The 14,297-nt window shown below is 42.5% G+C and overlaps 1 protein-coding gene across 2 annotated transcripts in view; it reads left to right on the top strand.

The window, feature by feature from the left end:
- Positions 1 to 14,297, top strand: part of snx9b (sorting nexin 9b) — a 209,218-nt gene that overhangs the window by 170,577 nt on the left and 24,344 nt on the right. The window lies entirely within an intron of this gene.

Here is a 14,297-nt window from a genome sequence, read left to right as displayed (position 1 = left end):
AGCATCAGAGGAGCAGGAAGGCTGACGTTTCGGGCCTTGACCCTTCAGAAATCTGAAGAAGGGTCTAGGTCTGAAACGTCAGCCTTCCTGCTCCATTGATGCTGCTTGGCCTGCTGTGTTCATCCAGCTCTACACCTTGTTATCGCAGATTCTCCAGCATCTGCAGTTCCTACTGTCTCTGAAATGGCTTATTCTTGTCTGTTTTACTAAATCCTTCAAGATCTTTGAATACTTTCGCCAACAAATTCTCTTAAGAATTCCCTGCTGTAAGGAGAATAATATCAGTTTCTCTCCACATGATTGAAGTATTTGTCTTAGAAACCTGGTCATTTGACGTCCTTCCTGAAACCTGGTGCCCAGAACCAGTCACCGTGCTCCTTCTGGGGTCCAACCAGGCCCAACTTTATAAAAGTTTAATATGACTTATTTGGTTTTGTACTCTGTTCCTCTTTGCTAAAAGAGCCATCCCATATTCTGTTTTAAACAGCTTTCCTGGATTGTCCTTCCGCCTTTAAAGATCGTATACCTACAACCCTTAGGGGTTTCTGTTTCTGCAATTCTATTTGAAATTGTATTTAGTTTCTATTTAGAATTCTTTTCTACCCTTATTCTTGCTATCTAAATTCAATAATTTCACTGTTCTTTGCATTAAATGTTGTTATGTGGCATATATCTACCCATTAAACTGTCTATTGTCCTGAAGTGTTTTATTACCCTTTACATTGTTTTAAAATTATATTTCAATGGTTTGTTTTATCTTTCAAATTGTGTCTTGTATGCCGATATCATAATCATTAATTTATATCAAAAAAAGCAGTGATTCCAACACCAACCCCAGAGTCACGAGTACGCACTTCCCTCCAGTCTAAGAAAATTAATCACTCAATGCAACATTCTGCTTTGTCCCCTGACCAACATCATTTTCAGACAGTTTTAAATTCCATGGCTTCAATTTTGCTATTATGTGGCTCTTTACCAAATCTCAGTTAAAAGCTTATTTATGCAGCATCATTTTTCTTCATCTACTCCACCATTTTATGAAGGTACATAAATAAGTTAATTAAACACCATTTGCTTATAACACTGTAGAAATTATTAATTAACCTATGATTCTTCAATTAACAATTTTGTTTAAGATTATGGTCGGCCTGTGTGTATGTGTGTGTATATATATGCTTTCTGCCCTCTAACGCATTGTAGCTAGAGTAAGTAATTTTCTACTTTCTGTGCTGCCAGTCTTTTTTTTTAAAGCACTTTTGCTATATCTACTTTCTCTTTCACTGAGATTGTCCATACCAAGACAGAAGTAAAATATTAATATGGTATTTCAGCCAAACCCTCTGTCTCCACAAGAAAAGTGTGAATTACATGGGTCTTTCTATACACATAGAATGCTTTTGCGCTCGCAATGCTGTTAAATTTCAAATTAAATAAACAGTTTACATTCTTAACACTTTCCTGGGATTTAGGAAGCTAATCTGTTTACTGCCAGCATGAATGCTTTTGCCATTGTTTATAAGGGATGAACACCTTCTTCCCAGTACAACAACATAGTGTCTCTAAATTTTTAGCAACTAAGCTACCCAAGTCTGTTGATAGCAGAATTCTGAATGGGCCCCTTCATTCATCAATTTTTATCTTAAAGATGTCCCAAAACCCATCAATCCTTCAAACCTTAGATATGCAATAATAGGCTTCATGCTCCTCTTTCCCCTGTCTCTGCAGTACACAGTGCTATTCCTTTTCATAATTCTGATTTTGAATTTCTCATGGGCAGCATGGTGGCTCAGTGATTAGCACCGCTGCCTCAGCGCCAGGGACCCAGGTTCGATTCCAGCCTTAGCTGACTATCTGTGTGGAGTTTGCACGTTCTCCCTGTGTCTGTGTGGGTTTCCTCCCACAGTCCAAAGATGTGCAGGGTAGGTGGATTGGCCATGCTAAATTGCCCATAGTGCCCAGGGATGTTTAGGTTAGGTGGGTTAAATGTAGGAAATCAGGGGTAAGGGAATGGGTCTGGGTGGGATGCTCTGAGAGGTGGTGTGGACTTGTTGTCAAATGGCCTGTTTCCACACTGTAGGGATTCTATGATGACATAATACTCTCTCATTTGCCCTTATTTGTCTCACCTTTTGTTATAATTCCTCACTAGTCCATTTGTTTTATCTCTCCCTTCTATTCATTCAGTTTCAGCAACATTTCCATTCAATTCATAAGGAACCTTGTTCCTTATTCCTTATTTTGCTCTCTGGCATCATGCTCGTATTCATTCCCTCAGTTATGAGTGTAGCTTTTGTTTCATGGCATGGTTGATATCATTTACCTTTTACCATCTCCAAAAGGCATAGATAATGTGCCATGTAAAATATTACTAGCAAAGACAAAGTATTAGTGGTAGTAAAAGGCCTTAGCATTAATTTCTATGCCACTCCATTAGTTCCCAACACCGATCCCTGGGGGATTCCACTATAAACCTTCCAGCCTGAAAAGCTTTTATTAACCGGTACTCTGTTTCCTGACACCAAACCAGTTTTCGTATCCATGTTGTTACTGTCCCCTTTCTTCCACGAGCTCTGACTTTCCTTGCAAACTGTGGTGTGGCACTGTGAAATGCCTTCTGGAAGTTCCTTTCCAGCACATCATCACAATTACCTTCTTCAACTTTTTCTATTACCTCTGCAAAATAAAATCTCCAAGTTAGCAAAACATAATTTTCCCTTGAGAAATCCATGCTGGCTCTCCTTAATTCACTCACATTTTTCCTTGTGACTATGAATTTTGAACTTAATTGTTGGTTCCAGAAATTTGTTCACTGCTAAAGCTGAATTGACTGGTCTGTAGTTGCTTGGGGTATCCTTGCACCCTGTTTTTGAACTATGGCAATGTTGGCAATGTTTGCAATTCTCCACTGTCCTGGAGTCCAAGAAAGGCTGACAAATTATTGCCTGTGCCTCTGTAATTTCTATTCCTTCTCCCCTCAGTATTCTTAGATGCAGATTGCCCAATCTAGATGCCTTGTCAATAATTTGATTATAACTATAAAGTCTCAACAAAGAAGTAAAACCAGATGGACCACCTGGCTTTGACCAAGGCACCAGAAAAGTAACAGCCCTGTCAACCCTGCAAAGTCTTCCTTACTAACATCTGGGGCTAGTATCAAAATGGAGGGAGCTGTCTCTCAGACTAGTTAAGCAAAAGCCTGTCATAGCCATACTCTCAGCATCTTACCTTGCAGACAAAGTCTCAGACATTGCCATCATCATCCCTGGATATGTCCCTGTCCCAGACCCAGCACAGTAGTGTACAGTTGTGGAAGAGTTGCTGGGAGTCTTCAGCATTGTATCCGCACCCCATGCGGTCTCGTAACTTCAGTTTAAACATGGGCAAGGAAACCTGCTGGTTATCATGTACCATCTTCCTTCAGCTGATGAATCTGTACTCCATGTACTATATTCTATGTGGGGGATTTCATTGTCTACCACCAAGAGTGCTCGGTGGCAGCAACAGCACTGATCAAGCAGGTCCAGTCTTAGAGGACATAACTGTGAGACTGGGTCTGCGGCAGATGATGAGGGAACCAACAAGAGAGAAAAACATACTTGAACTCATCTTTACCAATCTGCCGGCTGCAGATGCATCTATCCATGACAGTATCAGTAAGAATGACCGCTGCACAGTCATAAAGTCATACAGCAGAGAAACAGACCCTTTGGTCCAACACATTCATGCTCACTGGGTTTCCCAAACTAAACCAATCCCATTTTGCCTGCATTTGGCCCACATCCCTTGAAACCTTTCCTGTTCATGTACCTGTCCAAATGTCTTTTAAATGTTGTAACTGTACTGGCATCGTCCACTTCCTCTGCCGTTTCATTCCACACAAGAACCCACTTCTATGTGAAAAAGTTGACCCTCAGGTTCTTTTTAAATCTTGCCCCTCTTACCTTAAAATTATGCCCTCTAGTTTTGAACTCCCTTACTCTAGGGAAAAGACTTTTGCTATTCACCTTATCAATGCCCCGCATGATTTTATAAACCTCTCTAAGGTTACTCCTCGACCTCCTAATGTCCATGTCTCTGCTTATCCAACCTCTCCTGAAATCCTCCAGTCCTGGTAGTATCCTCGTAAATCTTTTCTGCACCCTTTGCAATTTAATAACATGCTTCCTATAGCAGGATGACCAGAACTGCAAACAGTACTCCAAAAGTGGCCTCACCAGTGTCCTGTACAGCTGTAATGACATCCCAATGAATCAAGTGTGCCAAATGCTACTTTCACCAGCCTGTACCTGTGATGCTACTTTTCAAGGAACTATGTACCTGAGCCGTTGGGTCTCTCTGTTCGACAACACTCCCCAGGGCCCTACCATTAACTGTGTAAGACCCCTGCCCTTGTTTATCTTACCAAAATGCAACACCTCCCATTTATCTAAATTAAACATCATCTGCCACTCATTGGCCCAGCAGATTAAGATCCTCATGTAATCTTGGACAGCCTTCTTCACTGTCCAGAATATCACCAATTTTGGTGTCATCAACAAACCTACTATTTTCCTATGAAGTACTGCTTTCATATTAAGAATACCCTCAATCATGTTGTGCGGCACACACCATGCCAAATGGGACAGACTTTGAATAGATCTAGCAATACAAGACTGGGCATCCATGAGGCATTGTGGACTTCAACAGTAGCAGAATTGTACTCCATAATCTGAAATCTCATGGCCCACATAGCCCGCACTCAGCCATTACCATCAAGCCAGGCAAACAGCTTTGTTTCGATGGAAAGTGAAGGAGGGCATGTCGGGAGCATAACCAGGCATACCTCCTGACATGTCTCAAACAACAAATCAGATCTACGTTCTGCAGTCCTGCCACATCCAGTCATGGATAGTGATGGACAATTAAATGACTCACTGGAGGAGGAGAGTCCACAAATATCCTCATTCTCCATATTGGAAGAGCCCAGCACATCAGTGCAAAACATAAGGCGGAAACATTCACAGCAATTTTCAATCCAAGTGCTGAGTGGATGATCCAACTCTGTCTCCTCCAGTGGTCCCCAGTATCTCAGATACCAGTCTTTAGCCAGTTCAATTCACTACATGTGATATCAAGAAATGGTTGGGGGCACTGGAGACTGCAAAGTTGATGGGGCCCTGGCAACATTCTGAAGACTTGTGCTCCAGAACCTGCTGCTCCCCTAGCCAAACTCTTCCAGTACAGTTACAACACTGGCATCTATCTGACAATGTGGAAAATTGTCCAGTATATCCTGCGCACAAAAAGCTGGACAAATCCAACCTGGCCAATTATCACCCATGAGCTTACTCTTGGTCATCAGTAAAGTGATGGAAGGTGAACAGCACCTGCTTAGCAGCAACCTGCTCACTGATGCCCATTTTGAGTTCCACCAGGGTCACTCAGCTCCTGACCTCATTACATCTTGGTTCAAACATGGGGGGAAAGCTCTGAATTCAAGAGGTGAGGTGAGACTGACAGCCTTTGACATCAAGGCCATATTTGAACGAGTGTGACATGAAGGAGCCTTCGCAAAACTGGAATCAATGGCTATGAAGGAAAAAACTCTTTGCTGTTTGGAGTCGTACCTGGCAAATTGGAAAATGATTGTAGTTGCTGGAGATCAGTCATTTTCAGGTCCAGAACATCTCCAACCATCTTCAGCTGCTTCCTCAAGGTCGGTCCCTTCTTCATAAGGTCAGAAGTGGGGATGTTTGCCGATATTTGCGTAATATCCAGCATCGTTAGCTGCCACTTAGAAACTGGAACAGTTCATCTTCAAATGTAAGAGGATCTGGACATTACCCAGGCTTGGGCTGACAAGTGACAAGTAACAAGTAACATTCTTACTACACAAATACCAGGCAATGACCATCTCCAATAAGAGACAATCTAACCACTGCCCTTGACATTCAGTGGTGTTACTATCACTGAATCCAACTATCACCATCCTGGGGGTTACTATTAACATAAATACAGTGGCTACAAAAGCAAATCAGAGGATAGGAATGCTGTGGCGAGTAACTGACCTCCTAACTCCCCTAAGCCTGTCTACCATCTACAAGGAACTAGTCAAGAGTGTGATGGAATACTCCCTACCTGCCTAGATGAGTGCTCCATTAACACTTAAGCAAATTGACCAAAGAACCTTAGACAGCACCTTCCAAACCCATGACCACATGGAGAACGGGAAAAATTTGTGGCTGTAGGAGCTGCTTTTATTTTTTTTTAGGTATTTTCAGTGTTGGAGTTGATTTCGTCGCATTCCAGGAGCAGTGATTACTGTTTTATAAGTTGTTGCATTGTTTTGGAACTTTGGGAGGAAAAAGGATCAAAACAGTGGCACGTTAAAAATGGAGGAAGGGAAACAAAGGCAGTGACCACATGGTGGGAAGTGAATCAGTGGAGAAAGAAACCTACACTGCAATCTGAACTAGTAGTGAACCTTGAGAGCTATAGCCTCTGCTGTTTGATTTCAAGTACCTCCTGGACATTGGAGTGTGGTGAAGAAAAACAATCCGTGAAATGCACAGCTGACCTTGGAGAAACCTGTGTGGGGAGATGAGACAAAAGGGTGGTGGTGGTGGATTGCTTTTCAGACTAGAGGTCTGTGACTAGTAGTGTGCACAAGGATTGGTGCTGGGTTCACTGCTTTTTGTCTTTTATATAAATGGTTTGGATGTGAATATAGGAGGAGTTAGTAAGTTTGCAGATGACACCAAAATTTGAGGTATATGGGCAGCCAAGAAGGTTACCTCCGAATACAGTGGAATCTTAATCATATGGGCCAAGGAGTGGCAGATGGAGTTTAATTTAGACAACCATGAGGTACTGCATTTTGGAAAGGCAAGTCAGGGCAGGACTTGTACACTTAATGGTAAGGTCCTGGGGAGTGTTGCTGAACAACGAGACCTTGGAGTGCAGGTTCACAGTTCCTTGAAAGTGGAGTTGGAGGTAGATAGGATAATGAAGGCAGTGTTTGGTATGCTTGCCTTTATTGGTCAGTGCATTGAGTATAGGAGTTGGGAGGTCATGTTGCATCTGCACAGGACATTGGTTAGGCCACTTTTGGAACACTCTGTGCAGTTCTGGCCTCCCTCCTGTAGGAAGGATGTTGTGAAACTTGAAAGGGTTCAGAAAAGATTTACAAAGATGTTGCCAGGGTTGGAGGGTTTGAGCTGTTGGGAGGGGCTGAATAGACTGGGGCTATTTTCCCTGGAACATCGGAAGCTGAGGGGTGACCTTATAAAGATTTATAAAATCATTAGGAGCATGAATAGGATAAATAGGCAAAGTCTTATCCCAATACTGGGTGAGTCCAAAATTAGAAGACACAGGTTTAAGGTGAGATGGAAAAGATGTCAAAGGGACCTAAAGGGGCAACATTTTCATGCAGAGGGTGGTGCATTGTTGGAATGAGCTGCCAGAGGAAGTGGTGGAGGCTGGTACAATTACAACATTTAAAAGGCATCTGCATGAGTGTATGAATAGGAAGGGTTGAGAGTGATATTGGCCAAATGCTGGCAAATGGGACTAGATTTATATAGGATATCTGGTAGGCATGGATGAATCGGACTGAAGGGTCTGTTTCTGTGCTGTATACCTTTTTTATGACCACTTCCATCTAGAAGGACAAAGACAGCAGATACAGGGCAACACCACCACCTCCAATTTCCCCTTTAAACTAGTCACCATCTTGACTTGGAAATAGATTGCCATTCCTTCAATGTCGCTGGATCAAGATCCTGGAGTTCACCACCTCTTTTCCACTCTCTACCCCCTCCACCAAGGGCATTGTAGATCAACCTATAGCAGTTGGACCGTAGCCGTTCAAAAAGGCACATCACCACCTTCTACAGGGCAACTAGGGTTGGGCAATAAAAGCTCCCCTGCCAGTGAAGCCCTCCCTTCCCCCCTCCCCCCCCCCCCCGAAAAAAATCTCAAGATGCATGTAAGACAAATAATTAGGAAGGAACATGGAATGCAAGGGTGTGAACTATATCACTGAGACTACACCTATAGTACAGTGTATTGTTTTGATCATCTTATTCAAGAGGGGATGTACTTGTATTGATGGCAGGTTCACTCAATTGATTCCTAGACGAAGAGGTTATCTTGTGAGGAAAGGTTGATTAAGTTGGTCTGGTATTCATTGGAGCTCCGAAGAATGAGAGGTGATCTTAATGAAACATTTCATATAGTGAGAGAACTTGGCCAACTAATTGTAGTGACGATGTTTCCCCTCACAGCAGCATGTAGAACTAATGGGTACAATGTCAGAATTAGAATTTGCAATAGAGATGATGAGGAATTACTGGTTTGAAAGAAAAAAAGTGCAGATGGCAGGTCTCCTCATATTCTAGTAGTATGTATATATTGGTCCAGTGGTACTGTCATGCTGTCCTGAGAACTGTTGAACTGTTTGAGGATGTTTGGTGTGGAATGAGGCTATGCTAGATGCAGAAAGAAAGGGGCTAAAAATAAATGAAATGACACTTCACAGTGTTAATAAAACAGGTCAAAAGTAATCAATTTGGAATTTGTATATGCTTTTTAAATTGAAGTTGGTTCTTCATCTTGGCTTTCAATAATTACAAACTTCTGATCTATTTCTAGTTTGCTGTTGTCATATGTATAAAAGTTTGGATATGTGGGTACCCTCCGCTTGAGGTTTTTGACAGTCCAGTTGTATACAGCAAACAAATTGCATAGTATGTACTGTGCCTTGCATGTAATCTACCAGACATAGCTCCTATCCATTGTTGCTCCTCATCTCGCTGTTTAGTGCTGGAAATATTGAATCTTGTACGTGCTACTTCCCATTCAATTGACAGCCCCATCACCCCAACCAATTGCAGTGCACTGACAGACATACGTCGGTCTCTGTTGCAAGGCAAGGTGGCACAGAACTACAGGTAGCAACAACTAACAAACGGGGGTCAGGAACGGCTGCATGTTGTTGGTTCTGTGACAGAGATACTGATCGCTATAAGTGGAGCACCATCAGTGAGTTGTAGCCAACAGAAGGGCTGAAACATTGAAGATTATAGTGTGTTCCTACTTATTGCATCACCTTGCATCCCATTTTCCCCTCCTACCACTATCTTCTGATATCCAAACTGCCAGTGGTGTTGGTGTGCACCCCTCACTAAAAGTGCACCATACCCCACTCCATTAACGCAATCCTACCGTTCTATTTTCAGCTACCCATGAACTGTCAGCTGGCCAGGCATTGTTGAGAGCAGTGAGACTAAAGAGCAGGACACTAATGCAATACAATTTCATACTTGCAGATTCTGTCTCAAATACTGGAACTCGAGGGTGGCACAGCAAGAGGATTTGTATGTTTTGAACCTTGGATTTGAGAAGGAGAAAGGATAGTGTGCAAATGCATGCAGCATTGTCAGTCAGTTTGCACACTTCTGAAGAGGCTTCAGATAAGGAAATTGATGCGTGATGTAGAGAAGAAAGCTGATGGATGTGTGCATTGAAATGTGCTGAAAGATCTGTCAGTAAGCCTGTTATCACTTGGAAGAAGCATAAGAGGAGTCTTGCTCCAACTTACCTGAAGAAAACTTTGCAAAGCTCAGAGCTTGTCCTCTCCAATATGGAAGTGGTGGCTAACGCCTTCTAGACTCCCCCACGATTCGGGACCTGTTATTAATATTTCAGCTTTCATTGCACAAGCAGAAGACACCCAGTGTCTGAGTACTGTAGTGTAAGCTCACATTGAGGTCAATGTGTTTGTTGCCATGCTGGTCCAACATGCTGCCACGCAGGCTCGGACTGCTACCATAATGAATCCAGATATCACTATTCGAAGAGACTTTCAGGCTTTTGTATAAATTCAACAATTTGTTTGAGCTGAACACTAGAATTGATGAGGCACCACCAAAGGGGAATGGCACCTTAACATGCTTTGAGGGTGATGGAATTTGTGTTACCACCACTGCCACTTTATTTGTTGCTGTTGCTTATTAGTCATTGGTGTCACTAATGGCAAGGTGTTGCAATCTGGCACCAGACCTTCTAGGCCTAAACCTACTCAATAGAATAGTGCATTCTCTTCTGCAGCCTCTTCCAATGAAAGGCAGCTGTCGTCCATGAGCCATGCTGTAGCCACTGCAGCACAGAGCTAGGGAAAGGCACTTGTCAACAGGCAATGTGGAAATCAGCAATGGTGACCAGTTGAATTTTGAATGAATATTAATGATTTGTACGATAAAGATAGAACATAGGACAAAGTTGGTATAGAATTGTTTTGTGGATACTGTTATTCCAGTAGTATAACAGATGGCAATATAAAGGTCCTCTGTAGAGGAATAGTGAGGTAATGTATTGGAATGCCCTGCCTGCAAAAATAGTAGACTGGCCCACTTTAAGGGCATTTAAATGGTCATTGGATAAACATATGGATGATAATGGAATAGTTTAGGTTAGATGGGCTTCAGATTAGTTTCACAGGTCGGCGCAACATCGAGGGCCAAAGGGCCTGTACTGCGCTGTAATGTTCTATGTTCTGGTTTTTCTTTCAATCGGATATGTGTGTCAGTGGCATTTGTGGGCCATGCCTAATTGACCATTGGCGATGAGTCTCCTTCTTGAATTACTACACATCTATTAATGGTGTAGTGCTGACTGGAGAGGAGTTGCAAGATTTTGAACCAACTAGAATGGAAAAAACGATAGTACAGTTCAGATTTAGGATGGAGTGTGGCTTGGAGGGAATCTTGCAGGTGATTGTACTTGCACGCATTTCCTGTCTTTGTGTTTCTAGTGGTAGAGGTTGAGGGATTGGAATGTACAGTCATAGATGGCTTGACAAGTTACTAGAGTGCATATTTCATGCGGTACACACTACTGTCACTGTGTGTCAGTGGTAGAGGGAGTGAATATTCAAGGTAATGGATTGGATGCCAATCAAGTGGATTGGTATATCCTGGATTCTGTTGTTGGGATTTCACACATCCAGAATATTTCATCCTGACTCATGGCTTGTAAATGGTGGAGAGACTCTGGGGAGTCTGGAGATGTGTAACCTTCCTTACATTTCCCACTTCTGAAATACCTGTCAGACTCCTACTTACTAACTACAGCTCTGCCTTCAACACTATAATCCCAACCAAACTCAAAACTCTGAGACCTAGGTCTCAGCTCTGCCCTCTGCAGCCGGATCTTCAGCTTCCTGACTCAAAGACCCCAATCGGTGAAGTAAGGCAACAGCATCTCCTCCATGATAATCCTCAATACCGGTGCCCTGCGAGGATGTGTTCTGAGCCCCTTCCTGTACTCCCCATACAGTCACGACTGTGTAGCCAAATTTGGTATGAATGTCCTCAACAAGTTTTCTGACAACACCTCCGTTGTAGTCTGGATATCAGACAACAGGAAGGAGATAAAAGGCTTGGTGTCGTGGTGCAATAATAACAATCTTTCTCTGAATATCAGCAAAACAAAAGAATTGACCATTCCTTTCAGGAAGAAAGGAGAAAGACACCCTGCTATCTACATCAATGGAGCCGAGGTGGAGAGGGTCGAGCGCATCAAGTTTCTCGCAGTGACGATAACCAACAATCTTGTGGACCTTCCATGTAGATGCGATGTCAAGAAGGCATAACAACACCTCTTCTTCCTCAGGAGGCTTCGGAAATCTGGCATGTCCATAAAGACCCTCACCAACTTTTACAGTTGCACCACAGAAGCATTCTATCTGGGTGCATAACAGCTTGATATGGCAACTGCTGTGCTCTGGAAGGAGCTACAGAAAGTTGTGTCCACAGCCCAGACCATCGTGAAAGCCAGACTCCCTTCCACAGACTCCATCTACGCTTCTCGTTGCCACTGAAAATCTGCCAACATCATCAAAGACCCCTCCCACTCCAGTAACACGCTCTTCCAACCTCTTTTGTCAGGCAGAAGCTTGAACACACATGCTAACAGGTTCAAGAACAGCTTCCCTGCTGTTATTAGACTGCTGAATGGACCTCTCATTTCAAATCTGATATTGGTCTTGCTTTTGTGCATTTCCTGTGCATAACCCATTATGCCTCGCTCTGTCTAAACATCCTATGATCTGTATGTCCTTGTATGTTATGATTTGCCTGTACTTCATGCAAAACAAAACTTTTCACTGTAGTCAGGTAAATGTGACAACAAATTAAGTGTCCTTGTAGCCATAATACTTGTATAGCTGATACAGTAAATTTTCTGGATAATAGTAAAACTCAAGATGTTGATTGTGATGGATCCATGTTGTAATACCAGTGAATTTTGAGGGGAAATGGTCAGATTCTCTCTCACTGCCACTCATTAGCTCAAGCCTGAATTTTGTCCTTGTCTTATTGTATATGGACACAGACTGCTTCGGCATCTGAATTGTCACAAATGCCATTGAACATATGCAATCATCAATAAACATCCTCATCTCTGAACTTTATAATAGAGGTCACTGAATCAGCTGAAGATGGTTGGACCTGCAGCACTACTCCAAGTGTGATGTGTTGGGGCTGAGATGATTGACATCGAACAACTATAACATCTTTTGTACTAGGTCTGATTCCAACCAGCAGAGATTTTTTCACCAGATTCCCGTTAACTCCAACTTTACTAGAGCTCCTTGATGCCACATTTGGTTAAATGTTGCCTTGATGTCAAGAATGGTCACTCTCACCTCACTGCTGGAGTTCAGCTTTATTGTCAATGTTTAGATCTGAGCTATAGTGAGGGCATCTCCAATTGTAACCACAGAAACAGGAATTAAATTCGAAGAAATTAGCTGCCACATTCCTTTCTCCACCCCTACCTCCTGACCCCTTGCTCTTCTTTCTAGTCCTCCACTTCTTCCTGACACCCCCCCCAACTTCTTTTTATCCTCATGACAGCATCCTTCTTGCCCACTACTACCACCTCTTCTTAGCCCCCCTTCCATTCATCCAGCTTCCCATTTGCTGCCCTTGTCACTTGTAACACCAAGATTACAGGCATTAAAAAAGCCCAGTTTTGTGATCTATGTCAATGTCTTTGTCTTTTTTTTTTAATCATTCTGTTTATCTCTACCTATATCCACCTATCTCTGCATCTGTATTTGCTTCTGTTTTTCCTTCCTGTTGTTCACGTATCTCTTTTGCGGTCCTCTGCTGCAAAATCAGTTACTGGAAGTGAACAAGTGGCTTTTGATGGAATCCTACTGATCTCGGACTTCTACTCTACAGCTGCCCAAGTTGTAAAATAAGGTTCGGAATTGAATCTGGGCAAATGTGAGCACAATACCATTTCCTGCCACTTATGTCATCATGAGTAGATGTTGTCAACTTAGTTTTCACTGTCATCCCCTGTGGCTCATCATTTTCTATAAAGTAATGGAAAGTGTCAGAAGCAGAGAATTATGTAGTAAATATTTCTCTGACCTAACTGTTTTAAGAAGTAAACATATTAAATAATGAGTAAGATTTGTTCAAATTCTTGAAGTTAAATTAATTGCAATGACATTGTTGCTGGGTGGAGATTTTATTTTGGAAGTCTTTTGTCAGCTAACTTTTGATATTAAGTAGTTACCACTGCAACTTGCATTAAATCCATTTAAGCGAACTCTCACTGTATATAATATAGGAAGAATAGAACCAAAGTCAGAGATGAGATCTGTGAAGTACACCAAAGCTGTCTGTTTCATATATTAGTCTTGCACCTGTTGATTGTGTTTCTGTCTCCATGTATCTGATCCCAAACCATCCTGCAGTTTCATTGGGCCTATTTAGGAAAGATGGATTGTATTTCTTTTTCTAACTGGGAAGGTGTTAGTTAGGAATAGCAGCGTGGAGCTGGAGGAGCATAGTGGGCCAGGCTGCAAATGCCAGCTTTCCTGCTCTGATGCTGCCTCTGTGCTTCTGCACTGTGCTTCTCCAGCTCCACACTGTTATCTCTAACTCCAGCATCAGCAGTTCTTGTGTCTCTGAGGTGCTAGTTAGGAACGGTTTTGAGTAGAATAATTGTGCGTTCAAGTACAGAAATCAGTAAAAGCTAGTAGACCGGTTCAAGACAAAGAAAAAGGGGTGGAATTTATACTTTTTAATGTCAGGAGGTCTGGCTGGAACCCACCTGAAATCAGTCTGGATAAAACACCTCCAAGGATAATTTGGCCTGGGGATATTGGGAAGATGAAATGTGGATTCAACAGAATTATGGACAACAAGGTGCAGGGCTGGATGAACACAGCAGGCCAAGCAGCATCATAGGAGCAGAGAGGCTGACGTTTCGGGCCTAGACCCTTCTGATGAAGGGTC

This window comes from Rhincodon typus, chromosome 9, assembly GCF_021869965.1.
Source record: "Rhincodon typus isolate 14 chromosome 9, sRhiTyp1.1, whole genome shotgun sequence".
Taxonomy (NCBI): Eukaryota; Metazoa; Chordata; class Chondrichthyes; order Orectolobiformes; family Rhincodontidae; genus Rhincodon; species Rhincodon typus.
Note: the sequence above shows the minus strand (reverse complement) of the source record. Positions and strands in the feature narration are given on the sequence as shown.